General features: G+C 33.6%; 1 protein-coding gene across 4 annotated transcripts in view; it reads left to right on the top strand.

Annotated features, from left to right (window-relative positions):
- Positions 1–20,630, top strand: part of LOC126838805 (complexin) — a 146,234-nt gene that overhangs the window by 12,600 nt on the left and 113,004 nt on the right. For 2 of the 4 annotated variants that reach the window (XM_050573519.1, XM_050573518.1), the window contains exon 2: positions 16,920–16,978. The gene's annotated coding sequence lies outside the window, so the exon portion shown is untranslated. Of the gene's footprint in view, positions 1–1,359; positions 1,753–16,919; positions 16,979–20,630 lie in introns of those variants that run through there. The other 2 variants (XM_050573517.1, XM_050573520.1) reach the window with 2 other exon arrangements.

The raw sequence follows: 20,630 nt of genomic DNA, 5'->3' as shown, positions 1-20,630 counted from the left end.
ATCTGTCACACCACTGACTAGACGTTAGCAAAACTAACTGGATACATTTTAAACACTTGTGATATGTACATGCGACCATGTCTTAAATATACCAGGTTATTAAATTTCATATCATAAAAAATAAAATGACAGCGTTAAGGGAATCAATCAAATAAATTTATTTTATAAAGATATGTTACATGTATATTAAAAAACATTGATATGTCCTTACACTGCTATTTTGTGAATTAAAAATAAATGGTTGGGGTTATACAAAATCCTGGTATATTTAAGCCATGCGAACAATGTTCGCATGTCATATAGGAACATATTCCTACACAAATTTCTCTTGTTTACAGTAATGCTTGTTGGCTAAAAGACACCGTCAAAAGTGTAACGGACGAACCCGGCTAGGCATATCTCTTATACGTCAGTGTAATTGTGGACAAGACATCAAACTCGGTACTATCGCTCCACTTCTCAAAAGAGCTGCTTACTGTAAGAATATAGGAGGGGGGGGGTGCTTAACATATTAAAATACCAGGGAAAATAAGTACATACATCTATCCATTGGTATGGGTGCTTTAGTATGTTCATTCATGAGGCCAGTAATGGGTAGTTGATCAAAACCCCTTGGAAAAATACATATTGAATTAGTTCCATTACTATACATTGTAAAGGATGTTGGGTACAAAAGGGTTCTTTAAAAATAGTGTCTGATACCCCTCGCGAAAAATGAATGTACGCCACTAAATACATTATGTACAGTTAGATGTCTTCCGTCCACCTTTCTATGTCTCGTCGTAAGGGTTTCAACTTTTCAGATTTTAGGTTTCAACCTAAATGGGTTGTTTTGCCGCCTAGTCCACAGCGTCGGCTAGGCTATACGTGACATTACAAGCTGACCTCGACCAGCCTCGACTGGCGATGTCAATTTCGGGCGGACACCCGAGTTAAGTGTCCAGGTACATAAGACACTGGTGACAGGGAAGCGTGCCCGATCGCGGGGTATGTGTTGCGTGTCCGGCCGCGGTGGCACCGGCGGCGATAGCCGAGCAGTAAACGCCGCAACGCGTAAAGCGGCCCCACGAAGGTAACGGCGAATCGATAGGGGCGCGAGCGGGGCCCAATCGGCGGCTGGTGGGTCCGCCCGGCCGCGCCACCGTCGTCCGGCGGGCCGTCGCTGGCGCCGGCGGCCACGAAATCGCGCGGCACCGCCGTCGAGCGTCCCGCCGCGCCGCCGTGCCTCCGATTTCGCGCGAACAGCCGCCAAAAACGCACACACACGGGCACGCGCACACACACGGCGTATAGCGCGCACACATACACGCTTACACGTACACGCGTCCAGCGCCGCCGTCGTAGCAGCCGGTCACTGGTACAACCGTCGCCGCCGTCAGTCCACCACGAGACCCCGGCACGCATTCGTCTTGCTCCAACGACGACGCCGACACCACCACACCGACCACCGTGCACACAACACACTCGAGATAAGAATAATTATTTTTATTTGTTTTTTCTGAGCAACCACCCGAGTCAACGGGTCGGCTTGCACGGTATCCGAGAGTACGTGCGGAAATCTCAGTCCGCGGATCGCGTTTAGGAACACACACCTATACGCGACAGTCACATACCGGCGTGCTGGTGGTGCCCCTCTGTGATACACAGAGAGATAGAGCAAGGGAGACGATATAGAAAGAGGGAAAGAGTGGGAGAGCCGTCCATCCGAGTCGGCGATCACACGTGTTGGCACATTTCCAAGCGCTATTCCGCGTAAGTCTATAACACACAAATACATATATATATATATATATATACATATATAAATATATATATTTATAAATATATAATATACATTACATGCTTGATTATTATAAATATTGTTTAATTTACGTTACACTTAATGTAGTTTAGACGCGTGTTATCACCGCAAATCGTCTCCGTCACTAATCGCCGTCACGCGGTCAGGCTTTTACAATATATCAGCTGGTATTTATCGACGTTAGCTAAACACGCACAATCATTATACTTTATTAACTAAAAAATGTCATACTTCGTTTTTAGTTTTTTTCTTTTCGAACCACTGCCATATTAACCATCAGGCAAGATAGGCACGTGCCTATGGCCCCCAAATTAAAAGGGCCTCACTTCGCTTCACACTCGTATTTATCAAATAACGACCACAGTCAATATTTTTATTTATGTGAACTATTTAAAAAAAATGTATCCACGGTGTGAATACATTTTAGAATTGTACATGTTAGAAAGTTAGAAGGTTTTTACTAATACTATTACTAGTTGTGTGAAAAATATGTTTATTATTGATATTATTACATGAGGCTCAAGCCCTGTTTATAGCGGGAAACTAACTATAGAGTGTCCTATGTATAAAGAGGCGAAAAGTTGGAATTTTTTAAAGTTTGATATGAATAGCTGTATTCATAAAATATGCTATGAAGAAAATAAATGAATTTAAAAAATAAAAACAAAATACTAGATGTTTTTTAATACGTTTTCTGGGGTGGCTTTGTGCATTTTTAAATTACTGCGGAGGAAAATATTTGACATTATTTTTGTACCTTTAAAAATAAATCGTTATTATTACTCATTCAAGTGGTTCTTAGTAGTAGTAATAAAATATTAAATAAAGAAAAATATTTGGGGAGGTATTTGTTTAATTTATGGAAAGGGACCCCTTAAAAATATTTAGCCTTATGGTTTAAAATGTCTAAATCAGGACCTGTTTTGAACTGTCCAGTTACCCATTCAAATAAGAACATTTAGATTAAACCGAAAATGTAAATTAGATTATACGTTTCTTAACTAAGGTAATATGTGTGTGTGTATTATTAACAACAATGTGACGATGATTATAATATGTTATGCCACGGATTAGGGTTGTATATTAGTGTTATTATAATAACACTTTAACGAAACGTTGAGTTTTGGAAGGACTCGATAGACGCGTGTCGGTAAGTTGACTTAAAGTTTATCGCGCGTTGTTTGTTCATCAAAAGCTCTTTTTGGCGTCTTAAAATTATATAAATGCAACATAAACAAATAGAGCCAAAAGAAAATTTGTTTGTTTACATAATAAAACACTTTGTGACGTGTTTGCCAAACCATTCCACAATAATAATAATATGTTATATCTAAATATTTATGCGCGCCATATTTGTGTTCAAATCAATGACAGCTCTTCTCTTATAAATTAACGTTAGACTGAAACGTAAACATTTTCTTATTTGTTAAGACATACTTGTCGACAAAAGAGATTTTTCTCGCGTGGTTTACTTTATAAATGGATCAAATTCCTTGACGGCTATTATTAAAACGTTTTCAAAAGCGATTGATGCTGCAGTAGAAAAATACGTTATATACTATTATATTATAATGATATATTGATATAATACCGTCTATTCTGCAACGAACGCACAATGAGCTCGCACGATGCGAAAAATTGCATATTCTGCTAAATTTTCGGATCGAAAAATGTGGAGAAATTATTAAATTAAGTATCAATCGATCGTTGAGTTATTATGAACTTAACAGAAAATCGCTTTTTCCAATTTAGACCTCACCGATACATTATAATATAATTTTAAGAACGGAGTGAATTTATTAGGCAATATGCCTAGGTAACAGTAGGGCTCCGGTATTTGAAAATTTTGCTCCATTCTCTTATTATTATGTTTTTTCTTAATTGTATCAAGTTCCGTACCATTTCTCCCTAATTCGGTTAACACAATAATCCCGGCCTAAACCTAGTGTAAATGATTAAACGCCAAAAGCTGTTGGCAATATTATATAAAGTTAGTTTTTACTCATCCGTTATGGTATAATAATACAAATAAATATTATTAAAAAACGCGGGGTTGGTAAAACGGAATACGTTTTTGCCCTATTATTTCATCAACTCTTGGCGTCGAGGAGGTGGTGCACGAAGCGCTTGTGACGGCACTTGACCTCTTTCCGAAGGCTATATACGTGCCTGGTAAGTATAGGGCTTCGTTTGATCGACGTCGTCAAGGCGATGACTAGGACCGTTTGTAATACGCTTCTCCGTGTATCTATGTGTATTATATTTTAGTATATTATATGTATAACAATAGAAGGGTGTTGTCTCCACGGCCGTACGTCACGGGTCTTCCACCTTAACCACTTACCCCGGAATGTCATGGCGCGGGACAGTTATTGTGTGCAATTGCGGGTTATCGCGTTCAGGTGAATCCTTACACGGGGCGGCTTAAAAATCGACTATCCTCATTAGAACTTCACCACAAATACACTTACGCGATCATCCGTACCGAGCTTATAATAGCGCGATATTGTCAACGAGGGTCTGCTGGCAGGGGCGGTGAACATTTTCATTAACTTCGCTTGTTAAGTACTAGAAAGTATATTTATGTTTGCGCCCTCGACGTGCACGTTAACTTCTTCGTAACGACGAAACGCGATGGACGTGATAAACTAATAAATAAATACTTGGCTACTGTTTTATCACCTCTCCGATCGGTATCCGCGTAATACATTATTTCTGTGATGAATTCTTTAGACTTTGCGATTTTGTACCACCGCCAAAGTGTGTTATGTGCTCGTCAGCTTAATCGAGGCATAACATAGGTAATCCTCGTTCCACGGCTGGAGAGTTAATGGTGTAGTACGGACGTTGTCGGTAAGTGTTTGCCGAGAAACCCAACATCGATGAAAACATATTATGAAAAAAGCAATAGAATTACGACGAAACAGGGCACTATAATTTTTATCTATTGTGGTATCATATTATTTTGGAACTGATAACTTCGTGCGGTATTGTGATATTTTTATGGGCGGGAAATCCGGCGGATCCGGAAAAATCAAATCGTGCCTAACGTTTCACCCTTTTCTTATTATGTATAGCTTAGTAAAACTGAGTATATGAGGTAAATATGCACTTGTAAATCGTCTACGCGTACTAGCGAACATGTAAGGAAACATATTTATTCTCCAAGTTGTACAAATAAACAAATACACTCGATAACAAGCCCTCTAAATATATAATAACACATCGATATCGAAATCCACAGATAGGTATCAACTTTGCCGACAGGTGTTGTATTAAAAAAATTATGAATACAAATTTTTTGAAATCCGATATTCTTGGGAGGATATTTGGGTAAAAAATATTTATTACCTAACACGGGAGACAACTAGTACTTTTTGACTCAAATCGTTAAGACAAGAAATAAAGGTCACCGGAGGGAATTTGGATATCCTTGGGAGGCAATTAGGATGAAAAATATTTAGTACCTAGCACGAAAGGCAATTCGTATGAGTCTTAAAAATACCCGTCGTTATCTATCAAAATAGGTTTTTATTTAATTGCTTCGTTTCACACACTTACAACAATTTTACATTTTTTTAATATATTCGTACCTATATGTTTTTACACTTTATAAAATTTTCGTGGTCCCGTCGATTAAAGAAATTCGGTTTGTTTCATTCGTTTGTTCGGTTCATGTTTTACAAAACACACGTATTTCAATATAATAGTCAGGGACGGATTGTCAAACGGCATCCCTTTGCTAACCGAAATTTACGGCTCCTATCCTCAAAATAGAAATCACTTCTGTTCAACAAAATGTTCTTGCATAAAAATATTTTCTCGATATTTTGCAATTACTTTTTCATAAAAACGGTAAACAAATTAAAAAAAAAAAAAAACGTTCCGATTTAAATACATTTAGTTTTATTAAATAAATATTTATGAAAATATATTTTAACCTTATTAATATAACACAAGAAAAACATCATATAAGTAATTTTATTTCGTTCTCCTAACGATTGATTCTTTTTTTAGATTTCAGAAAAATGAATGGTATACGTGAAATACAGGCGCGGTGAACTGTACCGGTAACGATAAACCAAGCGTATATTCCAGTATTCGTAAATATTACATAATATTTTAAAGTTAAAAATAGGAAAATCTAATATTTTTCTTCAAAATTAAATTTCGAAATAGTAAAATAAAATAAAAAAATAATGTATTTTTACTACATAAAAAAAAATATATATTTAACAAAATCTTGCCGCTCTATGCGGCCGCATATCTGAAGTGCCCTAAATCCGCCCCTGAATTAATAGCGCAGGGTGCTGTTGTTTTATTTTAACTATGAATCTGATAACTGATAAAAACAAATTTGCATTCTACAATACTCCATTATCTGATCAGAGAAACAAAAAAAGTAAATAAGTGTATTTGTAAACAATAAACATTAGACTATTAAGAATGTGTAGCGTGAATGTTTGATTTATAAACAAAAGAAAGCAGCTTAGCCGCTTAAGTTATTATTTTATAAAGCGTACAGGTAAATATTGACAATAATATAAATTTATCGTGACTTTGTTGATACACTCAAATTTACAACAATTATTATTATTATTGTCCAACAATAAATTACAAATATAGTAACGCGTTTTTTCTTATTTCTTAATCAACGGGAGTATTTGTCACTGACTCAAATGGAAATCCATTTATATTGCATATAAATCATCTATTATTTGGCGATAGTTAATGTTTTCTCGTGTAGAATTGAAAAAAAATATCTTATTATCTTTTCCCTTGCTTCGGATAATATTTTTTTTCACGCTGGGTTGAAGAAGAAATAGTTCAGCGGTGATTTATGCGTTAGCAGCGGTATGTAATGAAGGAAAAAAAACTTACACTCCAGTTGCGTATTGATTCGCCCAAGGGTATAGATGATTTGTTTAATGGCTAACTGAATCCGACGGGTATTTTAGAAAAAGTGACTTTGGTACGGCAAGCATTCGGTTAAATTTACATTGAATCGTTCAGCACACCGCATGGTACCTTAAAGAGCTCGATATAGCAACAACATTGCTTTCGATGGTGGCACCCGTCGAAACGTCACTCAATCTGGTTGACTGGAAATTGTTGATTTAATAGGAACGTCTAATATTATTTTAACACGTCGACCTGAATGCCGGAGAGAGAGAATGTGACTGGCTGACCCCGTGTATTTGGAATGAGGGGAAGAAGATACTATAGTTATGGAAATAAAACAATAACTATCTTAAATATTTAAATTGATTATCATTGTATTTTACAGTATACACATCACATAATATATACATTATAAATGAGTCAAAATAAGTTTAGAAGTTCGTACGGAATAACAGTTGTTACTTGTTACTTGGTCATAATAGTAAATATAAACTCAAAAAAGGCGACAGATTAAATCAGGTTAAGTATAGATTTTGACCAAAGAAGGGCCACTGGCTTTAGGAAATTATCAGCTCAGTTATACTGATAAAATATACTGCAAACATTTTTAATGTTGATTACTTCACTTTAATATGTTTTTATATAGTTTTAAATATAGTATTCGCCATTTTTCAATGCTTATAATTTTGCTTTAAGGTCTTTTTTTCAAAACTAAGGATTTTGAGCTTTATAGCATGCATGTATTATTTTAACAATATCTTCATAATCCCCAACAGGAACTTGATGTTTAGATAACAATCGTTATCTAATCAAATTTTTAATTTTGTTCTTTAAATTGTTCTTTGAACTTTTCTATTTTCAATATCTCATATATTAACGGCCGTTTTTTTTCGAATTGGTAGTCTGTAAATTTATTTAATAATCTGAGTTAATGTTTGATTGCAAAATTTTCGTTTTTCATATTTTAAGTTAATAAGACCGGGTTTATCAGGTCGATATTTTTCGAAAAATTCGTGTAGAAAAGCTTTAATATAGCGTGATGCATCTTATCCATAGCCGTCATTTTTGTATTTATAAGATTTCTGAACCTTTTATGTACAGCTTGATTTATATAATAATACTGTACTCCTGCGGCAACTAATGCATCTAAATCTCTACTCATATCTAATATTGGTTCATTGGGGACGTCCAATAACCTAGGGCTCAACGTAGTCGAGCGGCGTATTTTCTTTGGATCCTTTTTTTTTTTTTTAATTTTTCTTTACTATATTCAACTTTGCCAGGGTTTTCGTAGCCTTATGTATTTTTAACATAAGTTTTCTTCTAGCTCTCTTTGACTTTTTGTCCGTCGCTTTTATAGTACCTTCTTTAATTGTTGTAAACTCGGAATAGAATTCGGGCGGCGGAATATCAAAATTCAGTTTGTCCCTTTTGTCCAAAGGTTTCCATCGTATTTTTTTTTTTAATAGTGTATTTGTATCTTTACTAATTTGCTCGCTTTCCATAAAATTTATACTAATCGGATGTGGGTTAATTGGTACCAAACGCGGTTCTTGATGTTGATCAATTATTATCCTTGCCAAGTGTTCCACGAACTCGTTAAATATGGACCTTTTTCGTTTGCTGACGCCGTTGTACGGCAAACTCATGTCCTTACCGTCTACATCGTTCGATTGGCCTAATCGACTTTCAGGCACATCTTTGGTGTACGGATGAAATATGTTTGTTGCATATAACTGGTCACGTAAAACATGAAGCTCATCAGCAAAATATAATTACGCATCGTATAAAAGATACTAGACAGCCAACGCGAGGCAAATGTATTTCAAGCACTACCGATATTATTATTCAGATACATAACAATTTGTTGTAACCTAACCGTTTTGACGACAGTACCGTTTGAATCGTTTGCTGTGAACCGTTGTAACTGTCGTGCGTGGTTAACCTTATCAGTCTAAAGCTATAGCGAATTGTTATTCATCATTTAATTGAAATAATTATAATTAGTTTTCTTCGTGCTATTCCGTACAAGCGGTGTCAGCCGTTTCATTCCATATTTTTCGTCCTTCTATCTACTTCACGCACAACTATGTCTAAAACATTATTACCATAGTACACTGATGAATGATCCACCCACTTTTTGTCCGACTTACTGCTCGGTTAGGTATGCTTACCTCTAGTCTAATATTATCGTCTTGTTTCTTGCACAATTTTCAATTTGCTTGTTGGCTAGCCTTCCGACATCATTCCAGACTATTCTATTCTATTTTTATTGTTCGTATATTATTTCAATCAAATAATCCGAGTTAAAGTATGGATATTATGCATTGAACTATTTCTATATTTTTTGAAAATATCAAAACAGAATTTGGAATCAACTCCATCTACATCACTTTGATTGTTTATGTACAGTACATTGCGATATACACAAATCAGCGGTGTAAATTATGAATATTTTCATGGTTAAGACACCGTGAAGGTTATATAGAAGATCAAAAATGTTCAAGCGTGCGGTCTGCTGAAAATGCATAGTGTTCACTAAACTTCACACGAATGAAACTTTCAGAAAAAAGCCACTTTCGATTTTACGGCATTTCGGTTATCGGCACAGTGCGTGATGTCGTATTGCGGAATTCCAGTTGACTCGTGGGAGTACCACGTACTAACTCATTACGTGAACTGCGGCCGGTCTAAAGTGATTACGGTGGAAACTGAGCTTTTTAATTTGAAAAATCGAGAAAGCAATTTAGGTCGGAATGGAGTAAATAAGCGAGTGATATTAATCACTCGGACGTTTTTCAAGGCCGTTTAATGAAATATAGAAAGTGACATTGGGTATCGCCGGCAGATAGATCAATACGGATCGCGTCTCGTGCACTTTAGACACGCTCGTAGGCACCAGTATCGAATAAAAACATTATTAATAATAATAATAATAATAATAATAAAGCCAAAACAGTGATTTTGGGACACGGTGACGATGGAGGAGAGGGCACAATGTTTAGTAACTGAAAATGATTAAATCGCATTCAAATAAACGCTTCGATGCGAAACTGTAGATTTGTATATTCTGTATGTTTCATATAAACGTAAATCATTTTAGAGATAATAGAAATGTAATTCTGACTTGCAGGAATCGGTCCACCAGTATAAAAGATACCACGATTAAACAAATAATATAAGAACACACGTTTTAAAAATAATACCTTGACTCAGCTTCGCATCGAAGCTAAAAGTATAAGTACACAAAATACATAAAACATATGTACCGACTATGATGTGATCCGCGGTTTTCTGTTATGTTAAGTTGGTATAACAGATAAATTACGTATTAATGTACTATGTTTTGTATTCACTAACTTAGGTGTCGGGATTTTTTTTACGAATAAAACGGTAAAAGAGGGCTAGACTTATTGGCTGACAAGAAAGCGAGCAATAGAGTGTCGGTGTTAAAACATCTGCTTGCCGGATTTTCCTGGAAACAAATGGGTTACCCGGACAAGGCGGGTGGGGTTAATCCGTTTAAAAAACCGCAATACCCGGTATATTTAAATGAGCTGCTGAATAACATGACCGGATTTCCCCCGGAGAATTTGTCGAAGAGCCATTGAAAGTTTTGTAGTTCACGCTTGAAATAAAAAGAAAGCAATAAAGATAAAAATAATTACATTGTCAATATTATATTATTATTATATAAATACCAAAACGCGGACTAAGAGATTAGTTAGTGGTTTTGCTGACCTAAGCCTTTCTATAGTGTGTACAAGGTTTTTCAACAACGAGTCAAATAATATGTAATCGAGCCCAGTATAATAAGCTTTTCATAATAATATTATAATTAAAAAACTAACGTGTATTATTCATCATAATTTTTTCCGAAAGCCTTGTTTGTTTGCTCTGGTATTTTTTTTTACTCGCATTGTTTTTTATTTTTATCAAATATAAATTAATAATAATAATCAATTTTTTACAAAGTAAAAAACTTTCGATTTAAAGCAATATTTTTAATGCGACAATGCCATTGACGTAAAAAATAGCCTTTGTTTTCTATGTTTTAACTGTTTTTAGTATAAAATAATTATTATAATATTATTTTTGTTTACGACTGATACGTTATTTTAAAAGTTTATAGAGTTCAAACTACCTCGTGTAACAAAAATACGAATACTTCATAGAATTGGTTCAACGGTTGCTTAAATTAAAACCTACATCTAAAGCTTTTTGTGCCTTTTAGTTTTGTATGTTCATAACTATAAACGGAGTAGAAAAAGGATTTTAAACTTGCATTTATAATATTATATAACCTTTGACGTTTTCATATACACAAGGTAAACAATAAACTGCAGCGCATAGGCTTAAAATTATAGTCGGGATTTCGAGTGTTAATTAACGATTATAGTAAACATTTTTTCATGTTGGCCCTTTAAATATTGACGGTCTTTATTTATTATCAAGGTATGCTATTGTTTCTCTTACTGCGACTATAAGTATATTATATAGTAATTTGTTAATTGTTATTCTCTATTATAAATCATGTAATACATTTGTATAATTATTTATATTAACACTTATTAAAATGTGTTTAAAAACTTTTTATTAAAACGACATACAATCACCATAGACGGTATGCATAATATTACCGAGCATAGGTGTGCAGAAGCCACTTATACTGAGATGGTTTATATCTGCTAGCTTAAAGTTAGATCACATGGTTTCTTATGCTTAAGTCACCCGATGTCTTCAGAATTATCCAACTGTATTGTACCTGTGTTTATGTATCTTGTCTAAAGTTTGCCGGCAAATTTCTGGATTGGCAGACACAACTCCACAGTTGAATGTCTGAAATTCAAATTTTCATGATTATGGTTACATACTGAAGTCGTTTGTTGTCAAGTGATAGTGCGCAGTGTCCAGACATTTTTACCCTAAGGGAGTTGTCTATTGCTTCTTGTAAGTTGTCAGTTGCAGTCTCCTGATCCTTGTAAGTTGTCAAAATTACCGTGTCGGTAAGATTTAAATGTTTCGCTCTTCATATCTTTGATCTTGTCATGTAGATTTTTCTAACTAGGTTTCATTCGGGTTTATCTGATGGTTGACTTTATGCGCTAAATTTTTCTCGCTTTGCTTCTTTATTTTTGCCGGGTAGATGATTTTTACGTTCACTTCCTTTAGTAGCTTCCGGTATTTCTGTTTTGGCTCAGTGGACAATGTCATTTTTTTAGACGTTTGAGGTTAACGTGAGGAGCATAGTGACGTGGTCATATCACCACGGAAAAGTCGAGCCGATCTGGAATTTTCTCGGGGACAGCTGGCCAGTATGACGGCTCTCTAGTGAACATTATTTCAGAATTAATACTGTGCATCACTTTCAGGAAGATATGTATTTTTTAGGATGATTAACTTCGACTCACAATACATTTGCTTAGCGTTGTCACTTGTAATAATCTTCAACAATGAATCTGTTGCCTAGGTTTTAAAAAATATTCTTATAATTTTTCTTCGTCCGCTCTTCCTTGCGGTGGCAGTAGTCGGACGTTGCTTGTCTATATTTATTGGAAAACTTATTAAACACGCTATACCGCCACGTGCTTTGTCGCTCAAGTGTTTAGTTATGATTTTAATGCCACCATTGGCTACAGTTATTAGCTGCTGTTCATGACTAAGGGCTTCTTCATGTATCAAATTATGAATTACACATAGTATATTTATATCGATTTTAATGAGTTGGTGTAAATCAATTTTGCACTTAATCGTTTTTGAGATTGTTTGGAGAGTGTTCTGGCTTTATTTATTGAATAAGCAGATTTGTTATTTATTTTTGAGACTTGATTATGTTTAACGTATATGATGTATTGAACACTCTGGGAGTAGAAGAGAATTCACCTATTATTACTATCTTTAAGTACCTATTATCCGGCAGTTAATATTTTGGATGTTAACTGAAACAAAAAAAAAAAATAGCTTGCTGAAAAAAAAATATTGGCTTTTTTCATAATTTAATAGCCTTACTGAATTATATTATACTTTATTTTTTATTTTTGTGTATGTAAGTGTATGTAACTATAAATATATTTTATAATATTATAAAAATAATAATAATATATTTAATATATATAATTAATAATATATATATATATATATATATATATATATATATATATATATATATATATACGCATATTTTATTAAACATTTATCGAAACCAATATGGCTTGACAATAAATAGTCGTTAACGAGTTTAATTTAATTTTTGTTTGCATTCCCGCAACAGACGCGGGCGAGGGAAGAAGTGTAGAATTGTTTTTTATTTGTTTATCGAATACATAATATAATGAACTTTAGAACGGGGAACACTAGTGATGTCCGTTTACTTCTTTTGAAACTATATTTACTGTATTTTAAACTATATAATAATACATACGAGTAGTGTGTACAGTTTACGTCAAATGACATACAACGGTTGGTGTCATTGACGGAATGAATACACACAAGTCTGGCGTTCGAACGTGAGTTCATATACCATGTTATATGTGTACAGTGTTTGCTCGTCAAACTAGATATGTCGGTTTTTTTCTCTATCATTTCTCCGGACTATTCGGTATAAAAGCTGCAACCGGCGAATGATAAAAGTCTGTGCTAACCCTGTGCGTTACAATAGGTTCACCGCAGCAGAACGGCTGAGGTACAAAATTATCTGCTAAAATCATTACTGTAAACATAGCGAGCTCTCAAAATCCAATCCCCGTCCACACGCTGATGAATAATCCGTACTGCACGCTATTGTGTTGTAGGTATTATTTAGACGGGCACACAAAGCCAGAAAAACTTCAAATCAATCCCGCCGTGCGTTGTTGTAATATTTCCCAGCCATCCACTTATAGCCGTTTTGTTTTTTTATCAGTTATCTGAAAACATCGAAAACCAAACAAATCCAATGGCTACTTCCTTATGATAAATAATATTACTTAACAATCCTGTCGCCGCTATTTAATTCACCATTCTCTGCAAGTTCGATAATGTTGTACGTAAAAAAACACCGAGAAAACTTTTTGAATTCATAATTTATACACTTTTTGGCGACCGTATCGAAAATCGTCTTAGCTACGAATTTTAAAACTTTTCGAAGAAAAAAAAAACAAAAACAGCTCTTCATACTTAACGAATGCAAAACTAGTAAGTGTAAATAAAAATGGAAGGTAAAAGACAAAAATATTTATAAAAACTCAAGTCTGTTGGTCATGAAACTAAAAAATAAAATTGGTTGTTCTGCATTCAAGGAAATATATAAATCTAATTTAAAAACAGCATTTCTCTGTAATAATTCATAGTAGACGGTGTATTAGTTTTTTATATTATGGAAATTTAAAAATAAATAATATTTTCCTAAGTAGTTTATTATAATGGTTTTATATTTTTCGAAAAGTTCTGATTCATATGATTATAGTATTTTACTTTATTGGTCAATGTTACTTATTTTTATATACTAATAAAATACATTGTGGTGCCAACGTTTTAATGTTATTTTTTTATACCATTTTAACTCTACATTATACATTAATATAATTGTATAACTTGGGTTAGCTACACAGCAGAGTATAATAGGTAGTATTGTTTGGAAAGGTACACTGGGCTCTCGGTTGATGGGCTTTGATGTCGCAAATACATCGAGAGTAGGTAGACGTCTGTTGTAATGGTCAGATAAATCTGAATAATATTATTATGATAGCCTGTCTTGAGCAGTAATACGGCGTGCAAGAACAGAAAAAGCTTTTGTGGTCGCCAACAAACCTTATCAAGAAACGTTCGCCAGTATAATTAATCTTATGTGTACAAACATAACAGCTATAACTTCGTTAACGTTACTGGTTAGTCGGAGATTGCTTGCCTTAGATAACCTAACAACAAATATTAGCTGAAATTAGGGTCGTATGATATTAAATTATCTATCCTTTTTTTTTAATAATCATGTTAAAACGCGTTTTTATGTACTTTACGTTTTTCTAAGATTATCTTTAAATTTGTATGAGATATTACGTAAACATTTTAGATGAAACTAAGATCTGTGCACGGTATCAGTATTGACTTTTAGGTTTTGTTATTTTTAAAGAAATTAGAGAAGAAGCGCGTATTCGTTTATTACAACTATATCTATTATATTAGGCAGCTAGCTGGATGCCAAATTTAAATAATTACTCTGAAATGACATTGAAATATGACCGAATTATCGCATTTCTTTAATTATTACAAGTCGTATTCGATTTTTAAGGATTGCGAAAGTTTTTGTTTTTTTGGTACAAAGTACGAAATAAAAGCTTTTACAATTCGAAATCAATATACGCGCAGATGTTTGTATAAAAGTCCACGTTATTTGAATTTTAAGTTTATGACTATACTATAATAAATAATTTATCGCACTCCGTAAGAACGTTGGGTTGTATTTATTTTTATATTTTACTAACAGTTAAAATAAGTAATAGTTATTAAATAATATAAATTAGAATTACATTTTTGGGACGAGTAAAATTTAATTTGGTTAGTCACACTGTGTGGACACTTTTTATAATTTTAATTGTAAACGCTATTATTATATGTACTTACACCGTACACATTTTGATTATTATGCATATATTAACAATATAAGGTATTCAGTTTTAGGTAAAATTACAAAAAAAAAAATTATAACAGTTAATCGTAAATTATCTATCTACGGTTGAATCTTTTAGAAATTGAAATTATTTAGTTTTACATTACTTACTTATAGAATTATTTCACGGTTTCTTTTGTGAAAACAAAATTCTGATAAACCTTATACGACATAGTCGAACGGACGATATTATATTTCATTTTTCTGTAACGGTAGGTTTCGTAATCTTATTCGTTTTGAATGCACATGAAGCGACAGTTTTCAATTCATTATTGTTTGGATTTCTTGGTGAAGTATTCATGTTGCCGGAAAGATAACCACCACCGTATGTGTTGTTGTTGTTACCGGAAACGAATAGAATCTCACTGTCATGGATGTATTAGAAATAATACAGTTTTACAACGGTTGAACACAAGATTAAAGTAAAAAAAAAATATATAAATACACACCATAAGTACTATTTGTATCGACATCCTGGCGATGATTTGATAATCATTAATGACTGATCGCAGTGTGCTTAACAATGAACTATTTCACACGGGAGACTTCAAAATTAGTCCAATGACAACTATTAAAATAAAATCCAAGATCATATATTATTTAAAATATTTTGTCTTATCGTTGAACAAACTTTTTATATTGCATAGTATATTCATGTTTTCTTGTATTTATTTATTTCAAGATTAATCTTATTTTTCAAGAACCTGTAGTACTTGTAGTAACATGTAGAAGGTATTATATTATTCCTTCATTTATATAGTGCAACATCAGTACTATATTGTTTTATTCTGAATGAAGGAAAGTAAAATAAACTTCGAATATGGCATTACTTTATTAAAAATGACAACTAATAGAGGAGTTTAACAAGTCCATACTAAACTGTTAAAACCTTAAATGTTCCCTTTAAACCCAATCAGATTGATGTAGTTGAAGTATTTGAGGTGTATTTTGAGCGGCGTTTTGAACGCTTATAATTTCCCGTTGATGAATTCGACGGGTATTTTTATGTAAATAACTTGTTTTCGAGACGTTTATTTTATTTCGGTATTTTAAAGAAGATAAATATAAAAAAAAAACAAATAGTTGGACAAGATAAAAGTAGTAGACAAACAATTTAAAAACAAACAAACTTGTAAACGTAAATAGTCAAAAATAAGCGAGATACCGTGTAAGTTAGATGTATTTTTGAAAAAAGCACTTCGATTACCGGGATATTTTTAACCCTAGCTGTAGTATGAAATACGTTTATCCTCCCCGTGAGTCTCTTTTGTAACATCATGAGAACAAACGACATCTGCTGGCTTCCTTGTAACTTTTAACTTTTTCAGACAGAACAACATGCCCTATTGTACATAATGGATGTGTGATATATTTGTAAGCCTCCTCCCGTCGCGTCGTCTGAAATTGTTCCATTCGTTTTAGTACTTGGAAGTTGAAGTCGACAAATAATAATATAACTATGTAAAATATAGTAATATACGCTCGCGTCTAGCATTGAAGCGCATACAAAGAAAGGAAGCGTTGCGATAATGATAATAATGAATTAATAACAATGCGTTTTGAATATTTCAGGTTCATTTGAAAAGGAAGCCAATCCGTTTCGTACTTAAGCCCAGCACGCTTTAATCCAGGTAAGACATATTGGAGTAGGTTTATTGTAATAGCGCCGCAGCATCGTTAAAATAGTGTGTGTATGCGGTACACATTGTGTTAAACCGTTATAAAATCACTAGAATAGTAGAAACGTGTAACAGTAATAGTTATGCTATTATAATAATATATTGCCCGGCCTGGCTAGAATAACGCGGACATTTTAAGTTAAACATTTAATAAAATATTGTTGTTTTGCTGGAATAATAATTATTATGGCTATTGTTTTTTTTTTCAGTCGGGACCTGAGAGCTGTATAATAAACGTATATTCGGGCGTGGTGTCGTTTACTTGTAGTTTGGCGGTTGCGGCGCTTAATTAGAGTGTAAAGAAAGGCCGATCGATGAAGGTGTCGGTGGCGGTTTAGGTTAGTTAGGGAATAAAAGAGGGTCGACGGGGGAAAAAACGTTATAGTAATTAACACGGGTACAAAAACACAGAAGCGCAAAAAATAAACAACAAATTAAGAAAATAAATTCTAAACGGCTCGTTTAGGCGAATGAAACTAGCGCAATAATGGCGTTGTTCGTGGCAATATATTTTATCGTCCAGAGCTTTTTATTTCGTGGTAATTTACAGTTTTATTTTTTATAGAAATTTTGCGTTTAAACTAAAAAAATTAACAAATATAATAATAATAACCAATTCGATCAGTTCTATTGACGCGTACAAATTTGTATTATTGTTTAACGCGATTCAATATACGTTTATATATTTATATATATTTTTTTTAATAAAAACTAAAAAAAGGAAAGATGCACAGAATCTTGTGAATATATATATACATTGAATTAAGACCTGTATAAGAGTGTTTATTTTGGGCTACGACGAAAATCCAGCCAAAGCTTTTGTGTATACACACGAACCTTCGAGCATTTTATTATTATTATTACTTAGTTTAGAATGAGGGGGAGTAGGTACATAATAATAATAATAATAATAGAAAATGTGTATAATACGGTTAACGTTTTTCGTTTGTCTCGACGTCAAATATTTTTTAAAAAATATGTCTGTTATTTGTGAAATTCTTTCCGATTAATATTTCACATAGCGTTATCGTATAATATTATAATATTGTTGTACTTTTTTATGGTAAAAGGAAAATGTTTAATTTTATTAAAGGCTCTATTAAAATATACACTAAGTGTATCTTGTTCTTGTTAATTTTTGTTTATTTTACAAACACTCGTTTTTTCTTTACAAAACATCAGTACATTGTATGAAGTAAAAAATATTAAGTTAAACGCCCTTTAATTAATACACCGCAAACGCTCTAAATAGTTCGGTAGATTTCAGCGAATTGTATCGTTTCCAACAATTTTTTGGCTCAGAACTTCATTATACATCAGCCATTTTACATGCCGTTAATCGTTATTCCTCAGTCTGGGACCTTATGATAATATAATAGAACATTATTATTATAACAAGACGACGTCGTACGAATTGTCCACTAATTTTGTATATCCTCAAATGAATTCCGAGTGGGTCGTCCCGGTGATTTCCATACTCTATTTCGTACTGTGTGCGAAAATGTTATTTACCGAGATATTCTGATCCGTCACACCGCCTTAATCCCTACAAGTATTAACAAGCATTACATGGTGCAGGTATAGCAATTTCGAAATAGCTTTATGGTAAGAGTTGTTTTGTTTTTTCAAACAAGAAAAATACTATAAACTACTTATAATAGGACTCGAATTTAAGAACATAAAAGAGTTTTTGGAAATTAATGAAGATAACAATATCAATCACAATGAGGTCAATGTGGACATAGTGGGATCAGGGAAGTAGTATTAATAGTAGTAACTAGTAGACCAAAATTGTAGTTAAATATAGCCGAGAAGTAGTATTGCAGATAGGTGTTAGACTTTAGTTTTAAAACTATGGTGGTGGGACCATTAACTGTACTTATATGTACCCAAATCTGAAACATTTATTTATTTTGTTTTCTGAAAAGGGTATTATTAAAATCCCGCGATAGTTATTCCGGTAAATTTGGTAGCTTGGTCCACTGAGATGGATTTGGAGCATTCGTTAATATAGGGTTAAATTGTAATCAAAACATTTTTCGTATCTTACCGCAAACATATTTTTACTTATATTTTTCCAGTATAGTATAGTTCGTCTAATAGAGTAATTGTAAGTAAGCCGTTTGTCTAAAATATTATCTTCAGTTATATCAAGTTATCTATAGTTAGATAGTATAGATTGAAGAGGCATTTTTTTTTAACCTTAGTTGTTTTTGAAACAATTGATCATTTCAAAACATGTAACGGCCAAAACAACGGTTGAGACTAGTGTTAACAATTCAATATATATATACATACAACTAGTGCGATTATTACTTTTGCTGGCGTCTGATGACTGGAGCCGGGCCCGCTGGGCGTTAAAACCTATTTGGCGGACACGGTGTTTTTCTGCTGATCTCGGCTGAAAACGTTTACGGATTCGCAATAAGTCTGCCACGAAAACTTAGCTAAAACGGTCACGTATATGCTTGGTACGCGTGGCAAAGGTTGGAAGGAAAAAAAATAGTTTGGGGCAACGGAAATCGGTGGGAAAAGGCCAACAACGTCCAAACGGCCGGCGCGTGGAAAAAATGCAATAAACGAGTCTGTAATTTGTAAGGCCCCCACAAGATAACATACAAGATTTCCCGCATGTGGCCAAGCTTTTTAACGGCAGTCGACCTCATATTACACACTATGATGTCCTATAGCCTCTGGCCCCGTTAAATTATTATAATATGTATTATATTCCGACACGGCGAATAGTTCTACGAATTCTATTAGGTATTGTACATACACTATAATACCATTCGAGTTCACGTTGCGTGCAGCTCTATTCAACCCAACGCTTCCCCCTGGATTATTGTACTAAAGTCTTTTAAACGAAATTCACAACTTAAAACCAAATTCATACTTAATCAATAACTATATGTATACATATATTATATGCATGAGTTATCGACGCATCTTAAATGTACATAGTACCAACTATAGCATTATATAGATAAATATAAAAACGTTTTATATACCTTATTGTATAATGTAAGTATACATTTTATTGACATATTTATTATACTTTGTCGTGTAAATATCTAGTCAAACATATTAAATAAAATTCTTGAATATTAATTATTTATACGAAAAAACATACTTTGCGCACAATAGGAAAAAACATTTATACTGGCATATGGTACGAAACGTTGCTGTTTGAACTGAATGGCTTTATTGTTACAGCCAAGACTGTTTCGAGCAACTGATTGAATCAACTTTCAATAACGCGTGAGAAAAATAATATTAAATTTCGCAATTTCCGATACACGGCACGTCTAACAATATATAAAAAAATATTAAATTTTTGTGTAGGCGAGGAGTCCAAGGGAATAAAAATATGATATAAAGGGTGTTCCATAAAGCAGCCACATTTTGAAAATTCTATAACTTTTTTAATATTCGTACAAAAAAAAAATAACACATACCGTTGTCCATGAAATTTCGGATGATGTGTTCGGATCACTCGCCTGATTTCCTAACCTGATCTGGCCACCACGGTCTTGTGACTTGACCCCCTGAGACTTTTTCTTGTGGAGGTACGTAAAGTGCCAGGTCTACGAAAACAAACCTCGTG

Source organism: Adelges cooleyi, unplaced genomic scaffold (genome assembly GCF_023614345.1).
Source record: "Adelges cooleyi isolate 19-005CV unplaced genomic scaffold, UGA_ACOO_1.1 ACOO_flye_CR_arks_rails_tigmint_CR_PRNA_30, whole genome shotgun sequence".
NCBI lineage: Eukaryota > Metazoa > Arthropoda > Insecta > Hemiptera > Adelgidae > Adelges > Adelges cooleyi.
The sequence above is the reverse complement of the archived record's forward strand: the minus strand, read 5'-3'. Positions and strand labels throughout refer to the sequence as shown.